Genomic DNA, 14,915 nt, shown 5'->3' with positions numbered 1-14,915 from the left:
ACAGTTCCATAAACCAAGGCTACTCTCAAAGAGTCTCACTAATGTGATTTGTACCTTGAACCAGGTAAACGCGATCTCGGTATTCCTTTTGTGAAACAGAAGAGATACCTCTCTCTCACTGGAAGGGTATACTCCTACAACAACAAAGCACAACCACGTTACACCACCACCCCCATCGATGGTTACTAATGCATAAACCAAATATAACTCATACGTACCATCTTCTTTCATTCCTAAAAGAAGGAGAAGGAAAAACAAAAGAAACAAAAGAAGAGGCTGGTTTCACTCTTTTGATTAGTGCACCGATCCAGGTAAGACAGTTACTTGATTCCTTAACCCGATACTTGATCAGAAATGCCAGAGGGAAATGTCACATGGAAGCAGCGAAAAGGAGAACAAAAAAATAGTGCACTAAAGTAGCAAGATCGAATACAGAAAGATGACTTGTCTTTACCTAGTCTTTGATCCCACAATAGTCAGAATGGTAACCTCCCTGGTTACCAAGAGAAAGAAAATACTCCAAAAGTCAAATCGAATAGTATAAGGTAAAGAAGAAACAAAGTACTGGAGCCGAACTCTTGTACCTTTTCTTCCGAGCTCCGTAGGTTCTGTGGTCCCCAAACTCGAATGCAGAAACCACGCCACTCCAACCTGAGGAGCACGGAAGAGGGAGAAAGCTGGAGAACCACTCGCCACGCCGAAGAACAACGGCCCTCGGACAATGAATCCCCTACCGACGAGTGCGAACAGACAGCCGTGTGCCGCGAAGGGAAGCCACTAGGGACCAGGAAGCCAAGACAGCTTTGGAGGCGTTCCTGATGAAACGAATACCCCACCACGCAAGAACCTCCAGACGAAACAAAGTATCCACTGAGAGACGAGACACATGCAGACGCACAGCCTTACGTCCGATTTTCAAAGAAGAATTACACAGGCCGCTCGACATGCGTCATTGGCTTAAATGCACCAAGCCAGCATGGACATTCAGGGATCTGTAGTCCACGCCTCACCCCACCAATCTGCAATGGATAATGAAGGTGCAACCGAGTCGAACACCTGACACTCATTTCGGTATCGCCTAAGCCAGGGAAGCATCTTCACAGATGTGGCTCCTATCGCCTAATAGCGGTCCTCAACCTGGACGCTAAGGTCTATACAAAAATATTAGCCAGCAGACTGGAAACTTTAATGCCGGAACTCATCCACTCGGACAAATCAGGGTTTATTCAAGGCAGGCAGACCCTTGCCAATCTCCGCAGGGTCTTCCACCTGGTGAAAAAGGCAAACAAAAAATCAATACCATCTATTCTGCTGGAGCTAGAACAAGTGGACTGGCCCTTCCTATTTCAGGCCTTGAAGAGATATGGTTTCTGTGACAGATTTATAGCCATGATAAGAGCTAATTACATTCTTCCCAGCGCTATAGTTCTAGTTAATGGGGTGAGCTCGACAGTATTCCACTAGGAAAGAGGGAAACGCCAGGGATGCCCTCTTTCGCCACTATTATTCGCCCTAAGTATAGAACCCTTGGCTTCGACAATACGCATGACGCCTGAGATACAGGGTATCTCATTTGGGGTGGATGACCATAAGATTTCTCTCTTTGCTGACAACATGCTACTATCAGTGACCGCCCCGGAATCCTCATTGGTAGCGGTAATGGAAGAGCTGAGGTACTTCGAAAATGTGGCGGGCCTTCGGATTAATCTAACAAAATCACATCTGCTGAACCTCACACTATTGAAGAGGAAAATGGAATCGTTGGTCTCTCCTCTCCCTTCCAGTGGGCCAAAAAGGAAAGAACATATTTAGGAATAAAGATCACTCCTAAACTCCAAGATCTTTTTAAAGCGAATTATCCCCCACTTCTCCATCGTTTGAAGGCGGACCTTCACAGATGGGCTCCCATGTATCTCTCATGGATAGGTTGCATCCAGGCAACCAAGGTGATGATTACCCTGAATCTTGTACCTCTTTCAGGACCTCCCAATTGAGATAAAGCAGGGGTTCTTAGCTACATTAAAATTCATGATCACCCGCTTTATATGGCAAGGACAAAGGTCATGGCTATCATTTAGTCAACTCCATTTACCCCAAAACAGGGGGGGGTCTGGGGTTACTGGGCATTAATCTCTATTACAAAGCAGCCCAATTATTATATATTTTTTTAAACTTTATTTTCCAGTTTGCAACATACCAAAGGATACATATATGCAAATCAGTTCACTGTTAATTACAGTATCATTGTCGCATTAAGAAAACATTGTCTTTTAGAAATGCAATATTGACATGACCATCAGGGCTGGTATGAAGAAATCAGTAATACAATAATGTTGTCGCCCCGAAAGCCTCCCTCTGCCCCCAATCTCTGCTGTCTCCGGCATCGTAAGGGACCCCCAACCAGTAGGAATAGTTAACGCAAATGGCCAAACACTAAAGACCTACCATGCCTGCCGAGAGGTGCCTGATTCTGAATATGCCGAAAGTATTGAAGCCTGTTAGCCCACACCCTCAGGGACAATACCATGGTCTAGTTGAGAGTTGGAGGCCTGCCACAGACTCTCCACATAGGAACGATATGGGCCCCTTATGTTTTTAGGATGGGAAGAACTGGGCATTATGCTGGCATAGACCTCACTATTGATATTACAGTAGGCCAGGCTGCGCAGCCAACCTTGTAAGGTAGGTGCGGATTTGCGGCCTCAATGTATTGAAATCTCTCTTTTCACCAGCAACAGCCCCAGAGATGCTAACTGTCTAACCCCTTTGGGGAAGTTAACTGTGTATCCCAGTAAGGCCACATACGGAGTAGGAATAAGGGGCAGGTTAATCATTTTCCCTAGAGTGCTGGGTATTTGTTCCCTGTAGGCCTGCAGCTTAGGACATGTCCATGTAAGATGTGCAAAGTCTGCTTGTGGTGCAGCGCATTTCTGGCAATTATGTGGTCTGGATGGGTCTAGTCTGTGCACTCTAGCAGGGGTGAAGTAAATTTGGTGTAAACATTTGAAATGAAGAAGTTTGTGCCTGCTGTTGAGTGAGACTTCTTTTGTTACTGCACAACACTTGTCCCACTGTTCATCGGTAATCAGGCGGCCGAGGTCTTTCTCCCAGTCATTGCGGACCTTGTCGTCGTCTATCGGCCACATACTAGCACATGCTTTATACAATTTAGAAATCAGATGCGCACTACTGGTGCTCTTAATTATCAACATAAGAGGGGGGAACGACTCTGGCTCTATTGGGAAATTAGGCAGTGTGGTGCGCAGAAATGAACAGACGCGACTTAGGACAAAGCTATCCATAAAGCTGCTGTCTTGGAAACTGGCGTCTTCTACAAGCGAGAAGATGTGGACCTCTGGGTATAAATCGCCCAGTTTGGAATTTTCGAATGTAGTCAAGGTGCGCTGTACCAGCCGTTCACCGGTAGGGCAGATGAATATAATTAGGCTTTCCTGTTTTCAGTTTCTATTTTTGGTAAATTCTGGTGGGGTTTTTTCAGTGTTTTTAAGTGATTTCAATACCTTAAAAAAACAGTGGTTATCAGTGGTTACACATTTTTGCGCCATTAAAAACAACAGAAACAGTGTTTTTCCGGTGTCTATGGAACTTTTTGCTTTTATTATTGCTTGCTTTGTGCACTGATAGTACATGGTATATAGACAGTGTACATACAGTGTATATGAGATCCAATTAAATTTTTACAAATTAAACTCATCATAGTACACCATACAATACTTATTGAGTGAGTCTTTGCTTATGCACGCTTGCTCTTTCATTCCCATGTAAACTTTTATCTGTCAAAAGGCCCTCTTCAACATTGGCACTTGAGACAGGCAACGCCAAAATAGCCAGTACACAATTTGCTAACTCTGGTCACTGACATAGCTATCCGTGCCAATACTGGTGCACCTGAAGATTGTGATTCTCTGCAACAGGTTCTGCAAAATATGCGTTGAACTGGGCGCATATGCCCTCAGAGTTATCAAAGCCATCAAAATTGAGGCAGCACTTTTGAAATGCGGGAAAAATTTCCCTTTACAGAAGGGATCTATAATTCGTGCAGAGTACCACAGTGAGGCTTCATTGACTTCAAATGCCATAGTTGGGGAGGAGCTATTTCTCATACATTGTAAAATAAAAGTTCCTGTATTGCTCCTTAACATTCTTTGCTTTCCAAGGGGCAAGCACTCTAACATGGAACATGTTGCAGTGCCAAAGTCACTAAAAGTGTCGCTCAGCCTACTCTCAAAGAGATGTTTCACATCTACACCAATTATGCTGAACTCTTGGTAGACAAGGGTGTTTTCAGACTCTAGTTTTTTTATTATGTCCACTACAGCAGTCATGCTTTCCTGTAAAAATCTAAAAATGCAGTAAAGTGTACTTTTTTTCAAAGCACTATTAATATAAGACCAAAGATCCTCACATCTCTTGCTTTGGCATCATCACTCAGCAAAGGTTCTGTGAACGGTTGCCACATAGATAATATAGCATTCATAGCCTCTAGGACTGAGAACCACCAGCTAAGTGACACAGTTGGGATGACTCTTTCTTTGATGCCACACAAAGCACAAAATGAGAAATATTTTCGTTTTAGTTTCCGCGCATAACAAAACAGTGCACCAAAATGGACAAAAAATTCAATAGCATTCTTAAATAACTGTGAAGATTGTAAATATACTTTCAGCCTACCATCTAACAAGTGGCAAGGATCTCTTACAGGGAAGCTCTTCAGCTCAAGTATCGATTTTGACAGGTCATCACACAACTTTTTCATATATGTAGCTGAAACACTGTGACTTACAAACAATATCACTCCAATCTTTGTAGAACTTCGTAAAAACATTTTTGCTGCACCATTCCAAGTGACACTGCATTCCTTGTTTTCCAAAAGTCTGGTCTCATGTTTTCACCAGTATCCGAGATGCTTTGTGACTGCACTCTTTTCACATATACCTGTCACTATACCTTGCATTGAATGTTTAAAGCCTGGGGCATTTGGCAATTCACCTACTATCAATACTGACTCATTAGAAAAAGGGGCTGATGTATTAAGGTTTTTTACCCATTCTCTGTGGGTAAATGTGATGGTACATATTGGGAAAGATTATTATGAAACCTACATTTTTCCTATCAGTGAAAGACAAACATATCCCAAAAATCAAATATGATTTTGATATTTTCTCTACAGTTTATAAAATAAATAAACAACACCTAAAAACATGCTTCTAACCCCTGTATCTTTAGACCAAAGACCATAAAACTGAAAAAAGGAAGAATAAACAATATTTTAGTGGCATCCCTAAACAACAAAACTCAAGCAGAATAATGTTAGTTCAGTCTTTCTTACTGCTACCTTATATAACAAAGTTACATTGTATTGGCCCCTTCAGGAAGAAATAAAAATGACTCACTGACTTTTAAATTGTGGGTGTGCAGGTGTTTTTTTCAGTGTTTATTTGTTTAAACTGGTGAGGGCTATTTCCCTTCCGGTGGGGTTTTATCAGTTAATATAGGTTTAAACCTAAAACCGGACAGCCTAAATATAATGCCGTGGCGCCGGACAACTGCCTCAATTTACCCCATGCCCAACTTGTAGTGGAGACAGCTTGTATGTCCTGGGGTCTCAAGCGACGCCCCCGGGCAGGACAGTGGATAGCCGCTCCGGCAGGACAAAGTCAGCTTCAGGGCGCAGGAATGGGATCCTGGAGTCTGGATGGAACCATGCATGGGTGTAGCAGCATTGGGCCACCAGATAGTACAATTGTAGATCTGGGACACCATACCCCCCTCTGTCATATGGCAGGGTGAGCACTTGCCATCGAACACGTGCCTGTTTCCCTCCCCAGACCAGTCGTGTAAGGTGTGTGCGTAACATCCGAAAGAAACCGTTCGGGAGGGGTATGGGGATATTATTAAAAAGGTATAATAATTTGGGGAGTACTACCATCTTCAGGATCGCCACTCGGCCAGCAATCGATAAAGGCAAACACAGCCATCTGTCCACCTGAGTCTCAAGTGTGCCAATTGCCTGTCCATAGTTTAAGAGGATGATCTGGGCAGTGTCTAGGTGGATATGAATCCCCAAATACCCGAGTCCGTGCACCACTCAAGTGGGAATTTGCACTCCAATGGTTTTGTGCTCGAGGTTAAAGGAAAAATCACAGATTTGTGCCAATTGATGTGTAGGCCAGAGAAAAGGCCGAATCTGATAATTTCTCTGATGAGCGGCTCTAAATGTACCTGTGGTTCCCTAACATAGAGGAATGTGTCGTCCGAGTAGAGCGAGACAAGGAGGGGGCCGGTGTTGAATTGTAACCCCCGCTGTAAATGTCGCTCCTGAAAATGGCGAATTAATGGATCCAAGGATGAACAATAGAGAGGACAGCACTGACGTGTACCGCGGGAAAGCTTGAGGGCCGGGAGAGCGTGCCGTTCAGGTGCAGGCTCGCCATGGGTCTGCTGTATAATGCAGTGGTAGCAATAAATCCCATGGGCATGCCCACACGGCGCATCACTGAGATAAAAAAGGGCCACTCCAAGGAGTCGAAGGCCTTCTCCGCGTGCCGCAGGGACCTCAGGATTAATCCTGTGGAGGACTGCGAAATGGGTCCTGAGATTAAGCGAGGTGGACCGGTCGGGGACAAAGCCTGATTGGGCTGGAGATATTATAAACTCCATTAATTGGGACAAGAAATTGGCGATGACCTTGGCTAAGATGTTATAGTCTAAATTTAGTAGGGACAGAGGCCTGTAAGAGCCGCACAGGGTTGGGTTCTTACCAGGTTTGGGGAGCAGGATAATAACCGCCTTGGACAGTGTGGGGGGTAGTATTTGTTTCTCGAGGGCCTCCGCATAAACCTTGATCAACTGCGGCGCAAGCAGGTCCTTGTATTCCTTGTACAAGTCTCCTGTGAAGCTGTCTAACCCAGGAGCTGAAGAGCCACGGAGGGTATCAATAGCTCCGAGTACATCGGCCACGGACATGGGTTCTGCCCAAAAATCTTGCATGTGTTTTTCGAGGTATACTAGTGCAATCTCGGACAGATAGTCTTCCTGTGCCGAGGGGTCACTCCCTAGTTTAGTAGTGTATAGCGCCGAGAACTAATCCAAAAATTCATTACGAATTTCCGATGTAGAGGTAAGAACTTGATTAGTGGCAGAGCGCACCTCAGTAATGTAGGCCTTACAGTACCTCAGCATCTGTGCCAGTACCCTGCCAGGCCGTTCACCCTCCCCGTATCGCCGAGCTGTCTGATATTTGTCTAAGTACAATATCTCTCGATACGCAGTCTCCCTGTATTCAACAAGAAGGGCCAAGCGTTGTTCCTCTGCAACCGAATCTAAGGAATGAAGGGTAGTGCTATCTAGGGCCGCGAGGTCTCGCTCAATGCATGATAACCTGTTACGGAGATCCTTAAGCACCCCGGCATGTTTGGCAATACAAACACCCATGATAATTGCCTTAAAACCCTCCCATAGTGAGGAAATATGAATTTTTATGGTCAATTGTGTCCCCTATCTTAGACCCCAACGGCTCCATGTACATGCTACAAGTACATGTATGTTCCCTCCAGTTCCAGCTATGAAGACGCAAATACATGTGCGTCCAACGTCAACATGTCCTCTTTCAGATCCGCCATGAATGGGTCGAATATTCCATTCCTAAGTATGATTGGCCACCGACTTTATATGGCTCACTTTTCTAGTTTTACAGTTCAGGCGAGTAGGCCCTGAATTTTGCCATCAAGCCTTTTCTTGTTTCTGCCTCTGAAATGCTCCAGCCTGGACCTGCATCCGTATCCATGAACTTTGTCCTACTCCCTGCGCGGCTAACGGTGCCTGACGCGGCCTGTTGCCTGCCAAAAACTGTATTCAGCCTTCAAGTTATCTGCTCCGCTCCTCACCCAATGCATTCCTGTCTAGTAGTTTAGGTAAACATCCTTCCAGCTACCGAGCAAAGGGCCCGGCCTCGCTGTCTTTATGCAAGTAATTCATAGGCCCTGTTACCATGGAAGATTCCTGCCCCCTCGCATCTCATGTAGACACATAGACGCTTGTACATGCACTAACAGTCAGTATAGAATAGATTCCGTCCGAGAGACCTTCCCTTTTGGATAAAACAGTTCCTTAAACAAAGATATTAGATACGATTTGGGATTAGGTTGACCTGACCCCAGACTTCTGTCTCCACATGTAGAGCTAAATGTCAATTCCCCTTCACCCTCTAGTTGCACGTCAATCACACGTCAATCACACGTCATGCGGCTGCGCGCGCATCTCTGCCAAATATTTCTGCTGACACTGCAGGGTTCTCTTATGGATCCACCCACTTGTGACATCATTTTAAATGACGTTTCTAGTATACGCCTATTGTTACGCCTATTTTCATTACGTATGTGTATTCTTATCTGTATTATCAGCTGTTACGCCTCCTGCATCTGTCTTAATGCAATGCTTTTCATATATATATTGTTACTTGTCAATAATGTATTGTCTATCCTTCCTGAACCTTCGTGGTGATGGAATATGATTGCCTGGTTCGAACCATAATTCCTTTGTAAGGAATAAAGTCCTTTTCAGAACCTCTAATACCACGGATTCTGCCTCTTATTTTGACTGAGTTATTCTTACTAGACTTTACCGCATAAAAAATAGTACAGGTAATTTAAATATTTACCACATAAATTGGCGCCCGAACAGGGACACTTTCTCATCTCACGCGCCGGAGGTGCGTTGCAGGCCCGGTCTCCTGCCACAGCTGGACGGACAAAAACGCGTACCCGCAGGATTTCCTGTATCTCCCTCCGGCCAAGCGGGGGTGACTGAGGCTGCGATCAACACCCAGACGAGGCGGTGAGAAGTGCGAAGTATCCTGACCAGAGCCTAGCTGAGAGAGCAAGATCCGAGGTATACAGAGGCCCACCAGGTTCCGAAGTTCCGAGTCCAGTCGAGTCCAGTCCGGTCCAGTTCAGTTCAGTTCCGAGGCCTTCCGTTCCGTGCTACCCGGTGAGTACCGTTGCTGGGGAGGCAGTTAGACGTGCACATTAATTCGTGCCGGTCATGACGGGTTTGGGTACACAGATCCGGTCTGCACTGTTTTAGCAGTGTATCTGTACTGTTTAGCAGTATATCCAGTATGTTCATGTATATAATCCAGTATTATCTAGTATTAGTATTATGTCAGTAACTAGTTTTCTTCTAATTATCATTGTTCGTTAAATGTTAAATGTTAAATGTTTTACTGTGTTCAAAAATTGTGGTATGAATGAGTGTTCATTATTGTGTTTATCGTATTAATTGTGTTCAAGTCCAGTTTGAGTAGGAATCAAGTAGCAAGGTTTAAAGATGCCGTTCTTTTCAAAATTAAGACAGATCAAAACTAGAAAAGGAGTACTCGAAGAAGCTGTTCCCATCCACCTAGGGACACTCCAGGGTATTTTATGTATCATAAACATGGCCTAGATGCCGTATTATATCTTGACTTATGGGTGGACTACACCAAGGATCTAGCAGAAAGTCAGAGGTGGCCCGCAGCTGGGACATGGGATGCAGATTGCATCATGAGAGTAGAAGAAGAATTATGGAAAAAGAAAGCCAGACAGTCACAGAAAGATGCCATTGAACTATGGCGCAAAGAGTCGCATAGGCGCACAGAGAAAGCGCTCAGACAGGAAGAGAAAAGTAGGGAGAACTCAAATAAAGCCCGAGAAAACGTATTAGTTGAAGAAGGTATCTGAGTAAAAACAGAACAAGTAGACAGACAACGGAACACTCTTATGAATGGTATGTATCCTCTTTTGGCCGAAGGTTTACCTAAGGCCACCCCGGAAATACCGAAGGATTTGCCACCCCCGTTACTCCCGATTAAAGTACATCCCAAGACCGCAAAAGATATTTTCCTGTCCTCCTATTTAGACGATGTAGCTCCCGAATATGTTAATGTTCCATCACATACGCCACCTGTCGATAGTGCTCAACCCCGAGATCATCCGCCCCCAACTCCGCAACAACAAACTCCTCCGCACAATCCAGTAGGTCCATCTGTTTCCACCGCTTTTCCTGCATCCACAGTTTCTACCTTACATCCCACAAATCCTTTCGTGCCTAGCACCTCAGAAGGTACGACAGGAGGTGCGACAGCAATTTTTGCCACGCCACCGTCACGAAGTAAATCGTCTCTTAGAGATTTAGCAAACCAACGTACACCCCAAATAGCAACGTCCGACATGTTTAAGGAACATCTTGTAGATTGTAGATATGATCCAGTGCCCGGTAAAAATGATAGAATGCTGCTATCATCACTACGTATACGACGAGCTTCACTATATTTAACGACACTACCAGGAATGGTTAATCATCTAGACAATATATATCGCTTTGTCCAAACAGGGCAAGGCCCTGAAAGTATTGACGAAGCCATGGATTATCAGAAAGTGGATATACAAAGATTACTGTTACGCTTCTTCATAAACTGCTTGATCAGAGACAGAGATAGGCCTGGGGTAGATCAGGATGAAATGCAAGTACTTACCAGATGGGGTCAGAATATATCAGAGGGAAAACATGATAAACAGACATGTATAGTAGCTATGTGCCGAAAGATCCGCAAAGAAATAGAACGAATACATAAAGCCAGATTGGAGGCAGATAAAACGGAATCAGAGGGAGAGGAGGAGGAAGAATCAGAAATGACCACAGGACAATTAGAAACGATAGCTTATATAGGTAGGGGAAGACCTTGTAGTAATACCAGATACTTTAATGATCCAATACGTCCGATACGTCCAGAATGCAACAGACATTTTCAAACCCCTATGCTAAATACGAAGTCCCCTGAACACTTATTCCAGGCTGCTGATAAATTACTTCGAGACCGAAGGGGGTATCATATGCTCGATTCTATGGATGAACAAGAATTAGCCAGGTCAGCAGTACAATGGGCTGACAGTTCTGAAAAATACAGTGATGATGCGCTAGCACACACGTTTTTGAATCTCACCCCAGAGGAACAGCGTTTAGCTGGTATATACATGATACAACACATCCTTATATTCTATAGAAGCCAAAACTCCGATCCTGGTCCCCTACCTGATATACTGATAGAATTACTCACGAACAAATGGAGAGGTTCAGGTACTGATTTAATTAAAGAAATTCTAGAATATCGACACCAGTACATTGTCTTCGTATGCCCAGAACATGTTCCAGTTCCCCCCAAGTTGGAAAGAAAAACGTACCACATAGACAGACAGAATCCCTTACGCGAAGTACACCCAATAAGAGGTGAAGACAATAATTTTAAACGCGTGTTTGTGTACACGCCCATAACTAAAATTGAATTATTAGAAATGAAGAAAGTAGTACCTAGCCATGAAAAAGACCCAGCAGGTTTCCACCGTGAGATAAAAGACATGTTACTCATGGGAGAGTATACTTATCCTGACATTATGAAAATATTGAAAGTTTTATTGCCTGCCGGTATTTACGAGAAACTCAAAGAAAAGGAATGGGAGGTGGGAGACCAAAAGATAGATTGGACAGCATTAGAAAACGAAGAAAAGGCCCGAGCTGCAGGTTCAGGGCTTGGGGAAAGGACTACAGCATTACCAGGATTATTAGTGCAGGTACTACCACGTTTATTAACTACGAAAAAGGAAGACTGGGGTGCAATTTCAGCCTGTAAACAAAAACAAGATGAAGACACTAGTGATTTCTATTCCCGATTTGAAAAATGTTTTGGTATTAATAGTGGCATAAAAGCAAGTAGTGAGTCGTATCCACATCTGTTTGTGACAAAATTAGTTGAAAATTCCTTGCCCCAAGTTAAAAGTAGAGTACTGAAATTCGAGAGTACTTGGCAAGGTAACACACCGTCACAGATGTTACAAATGTTACAATATCATCACAATAGAATTAGGGAAGAACAAGAACATGATCAAAGACGTATGAAAGACACGAAAATGAAAATGCTAGTTGCCCAGTCAGTTCCAGCTGACGGGCATAAAAAGGGTACGACACAGTCCAATGATTCAGCGGGTCCTGTTAGAGGGACATGCAACTATTGTAAACAGCCAGGTCATTATATACACGATTGCGCAGTTCTGAAACATAATATCTCTACGGGTATAACGAAGGAGAGACCACGTCCGCCTAGACAGGATCAGATCCAACAACAAGTACCTCAGAATATACAGCCTATGCCAGCTGCACAACAGACCGCACCACAACAACAACAACAACCACAACAACAGCCACAGCCTATTGCTGCAACACAAAACACGACACAACAGATGTGCCAGTATGCACAAAATGACTACCCAGAGTATCAACGCTACACATGAAATAGCCTAGAGAGGGAAGTTGGCCTACCCCTTATTGAGGTTCCCGTAGATCAAGAGGGTCCTTATGTACAGAGTCAAGTATTAGGGAAAGACCGAAAGTTTCTACTCGATACAGGGGCAAGCAGAACCACTATCAGTCACAGCGAAGTCCCAGGGGCACCCCTCTCAGGCTCACAAAATATTTCCCTTGGTTTTTCAGGAAAGCCCACTATTAACGAAGTATCGCAACCACTTGCATTCACAGTAGGTCCATTGACACGGACTACAGATCTATTGCTTACGAAATCATGTCCAGAAAAGTTGTTAGGTATAAAAACATTGAAAGCTCTAGGAGCTATAATATGTTGTTCTCCGGAAGGAGTACGATTATTTTTGCGTGACTTTAAGGGTCACTACGTGTCTAGAGACATGGATCACCGGTTACAGAATCTACCTGCACATTTATGGGCGCAAGGCCCCACTGATGTAGGTTGTATGCACATTACACCATATCGAGTCACACTCAAAACAGGAGTAGTACTACCACGAATGCGACAATATAAATTACCACCAGATGCTGTAGTGGCTTTGCTGCAAATCATTGACGAGCTCATTGCACAAGGAGTGGTTGTAGAAACCGACTCCAATGTATGTAATTCTCCGGTTATTCCGATTCTTAAACGAACTGATCCAAAAGCACCGCCAGTATATCGATTAGTTATTGATCTGCGCGAATTAAACAAATGCATTGTACCACAATACCCCGTGGTCCCAGATATCTCTTCATTACTAACAGCCATAGATTCAGAAGCAACGTTCTTTACTGTAATTGACCTCAAGAACGCTTTCTTTAGCGTCCCAATCGATTCGGAAAGCCAATATTTGTTCGGATTCAGTTTAAATGGACGAAGTTTTAAATTCACACGCGCACCTCAAGGATTCACAGAAAGCCCCAGCATCTATAGCCAAGCACTGAAAAGAGAACTTGACAGTATCCACATGCCAGCTAACACTGCCCTGCTTCAATATGTCGATGATCTGCTGATCACCGCCCGAAGCGAACCTGAATGTGAAAAAGCATCACTGACGGTTTTACATTTCTTAGCCGACAAGGGGCACAAAGTGTCCCCTTCAAAGCTGCAATTCTGTGTCCAGCAAGTTGTGTACCTTGGGCACTTGCTGTCCAAGGGGGGGAGACAGCTTACACCCGACCGTATCCAGTTAATTGTTAACATGCCGCCACCCAAGACACAAAAGGAGGTACGGGCATTCATAGGCCTCACTTCGTACTGTAGGCAGTGGATCCCTCAATATGCATTTCTAGCAAAACCACTCATTCAGTTGACAACACAGGAGGCAGCGACATCGACTGTCCTCCCTTGGACTCAGGAACATACACAAGCTTTTGAAAGCTTAAAGAAAGCTTTATGTCAAGAACCTGTTTTAGCAACGCCATGTTACAGCAAACGTTTTACACTTTTTGTTACAGAACGTGAAGGTACTGCTTTGTCAGTACTCACGCAGGAACAAGCAGGATCACACAAACCATGTGCTTATTTTTCTAGTACATTAGATCCCGTAGCTCAGGCTCTTCCTGCGTGCCTGAAATCAGTCGCAGCAACAGCTTTAGCAATCAGACAAAGCGATGCCATAGTGTTAGGACATCAATTGACAGTACAAGTACCACACGCAGTAGAGGTTCTCTTGAACCGAACCCAAACACAACACTTGACTATAGCAAGACTGACGAGTTATGAATTGACATTGTTCCAGCCACACATAGAAATCAGACGTTGTAGTACATTAAATCCTGCCACACTTCTGCCATTAAGTGGAACAGACCCATTGGCACATGACTGTATTGAAGTTATTACTATTACGACGAAACCCAGACAAGACTTGACAGATATTCCATTATCAGATCCAGACCTGACATTGTATGTAGATGGTTCATGCATGAGAACAAATACAGGAGAGTTAGTGGCCGCTTATGCAGTCACAACAGACACTGAAATTATTGAAACAAATTGTATTGATACCTTGTCAGCTCAAGCAGCAGAGCTCATCGCTCTGACACAAGCCTGTATTCAAGCCAAGAATAAGAAAGTCAACATATACACAGATTCACGTTATGCATTCGGAGTCGTCCATGACTTCGGCGTGCTTTGGCGAGAGAGAGGTTATTTAACTTCTCACGGTGCCCACATCCAGCACGGTCCCCTTATTCAAGTTCTGTTAGATGCAATACATCTGCCTACTGCAATATCGATTATGAAGTGTAAAGCCCATACAAAAGTGACTGACATTATTTCTCAGGGTAACGACCTAGCTGACAGAACAGCTAAACAGACTGCTCAGAATCAGACTCATACAACTGACACGACAAAGACAATAGTTCCGACACCAACACACTGCATGACAGTTAAGGATCCCGCCCTTGATGTAATTGATATACAGACACATGCCACACCAGAAGAAATAAAGAGATGGACTGAATTAGGAGGGATCCAAACGGATCAAGGATGGATGACGAAGGGAAAATCTATATGGTTTCTCCCCGACTCAATGGTTCAAGTCATCATTAACACAATA

Source organism: Triturus cristatus, chromosome 9 (genome assembly GCF_964204655.1).
Source record: "Triturus cristatus chromosome 9, aTriCri1.1, whole genome shotgun sequence".
NCBI classification, from domain to species: Eukaryota; Metazoa; Chordata; class Amphibia; order Caudata; family Salamandridae; genus Triturus; species Triturus cristatus.
Note: the sequence above shows the minus strand (reverse complement) of the source record.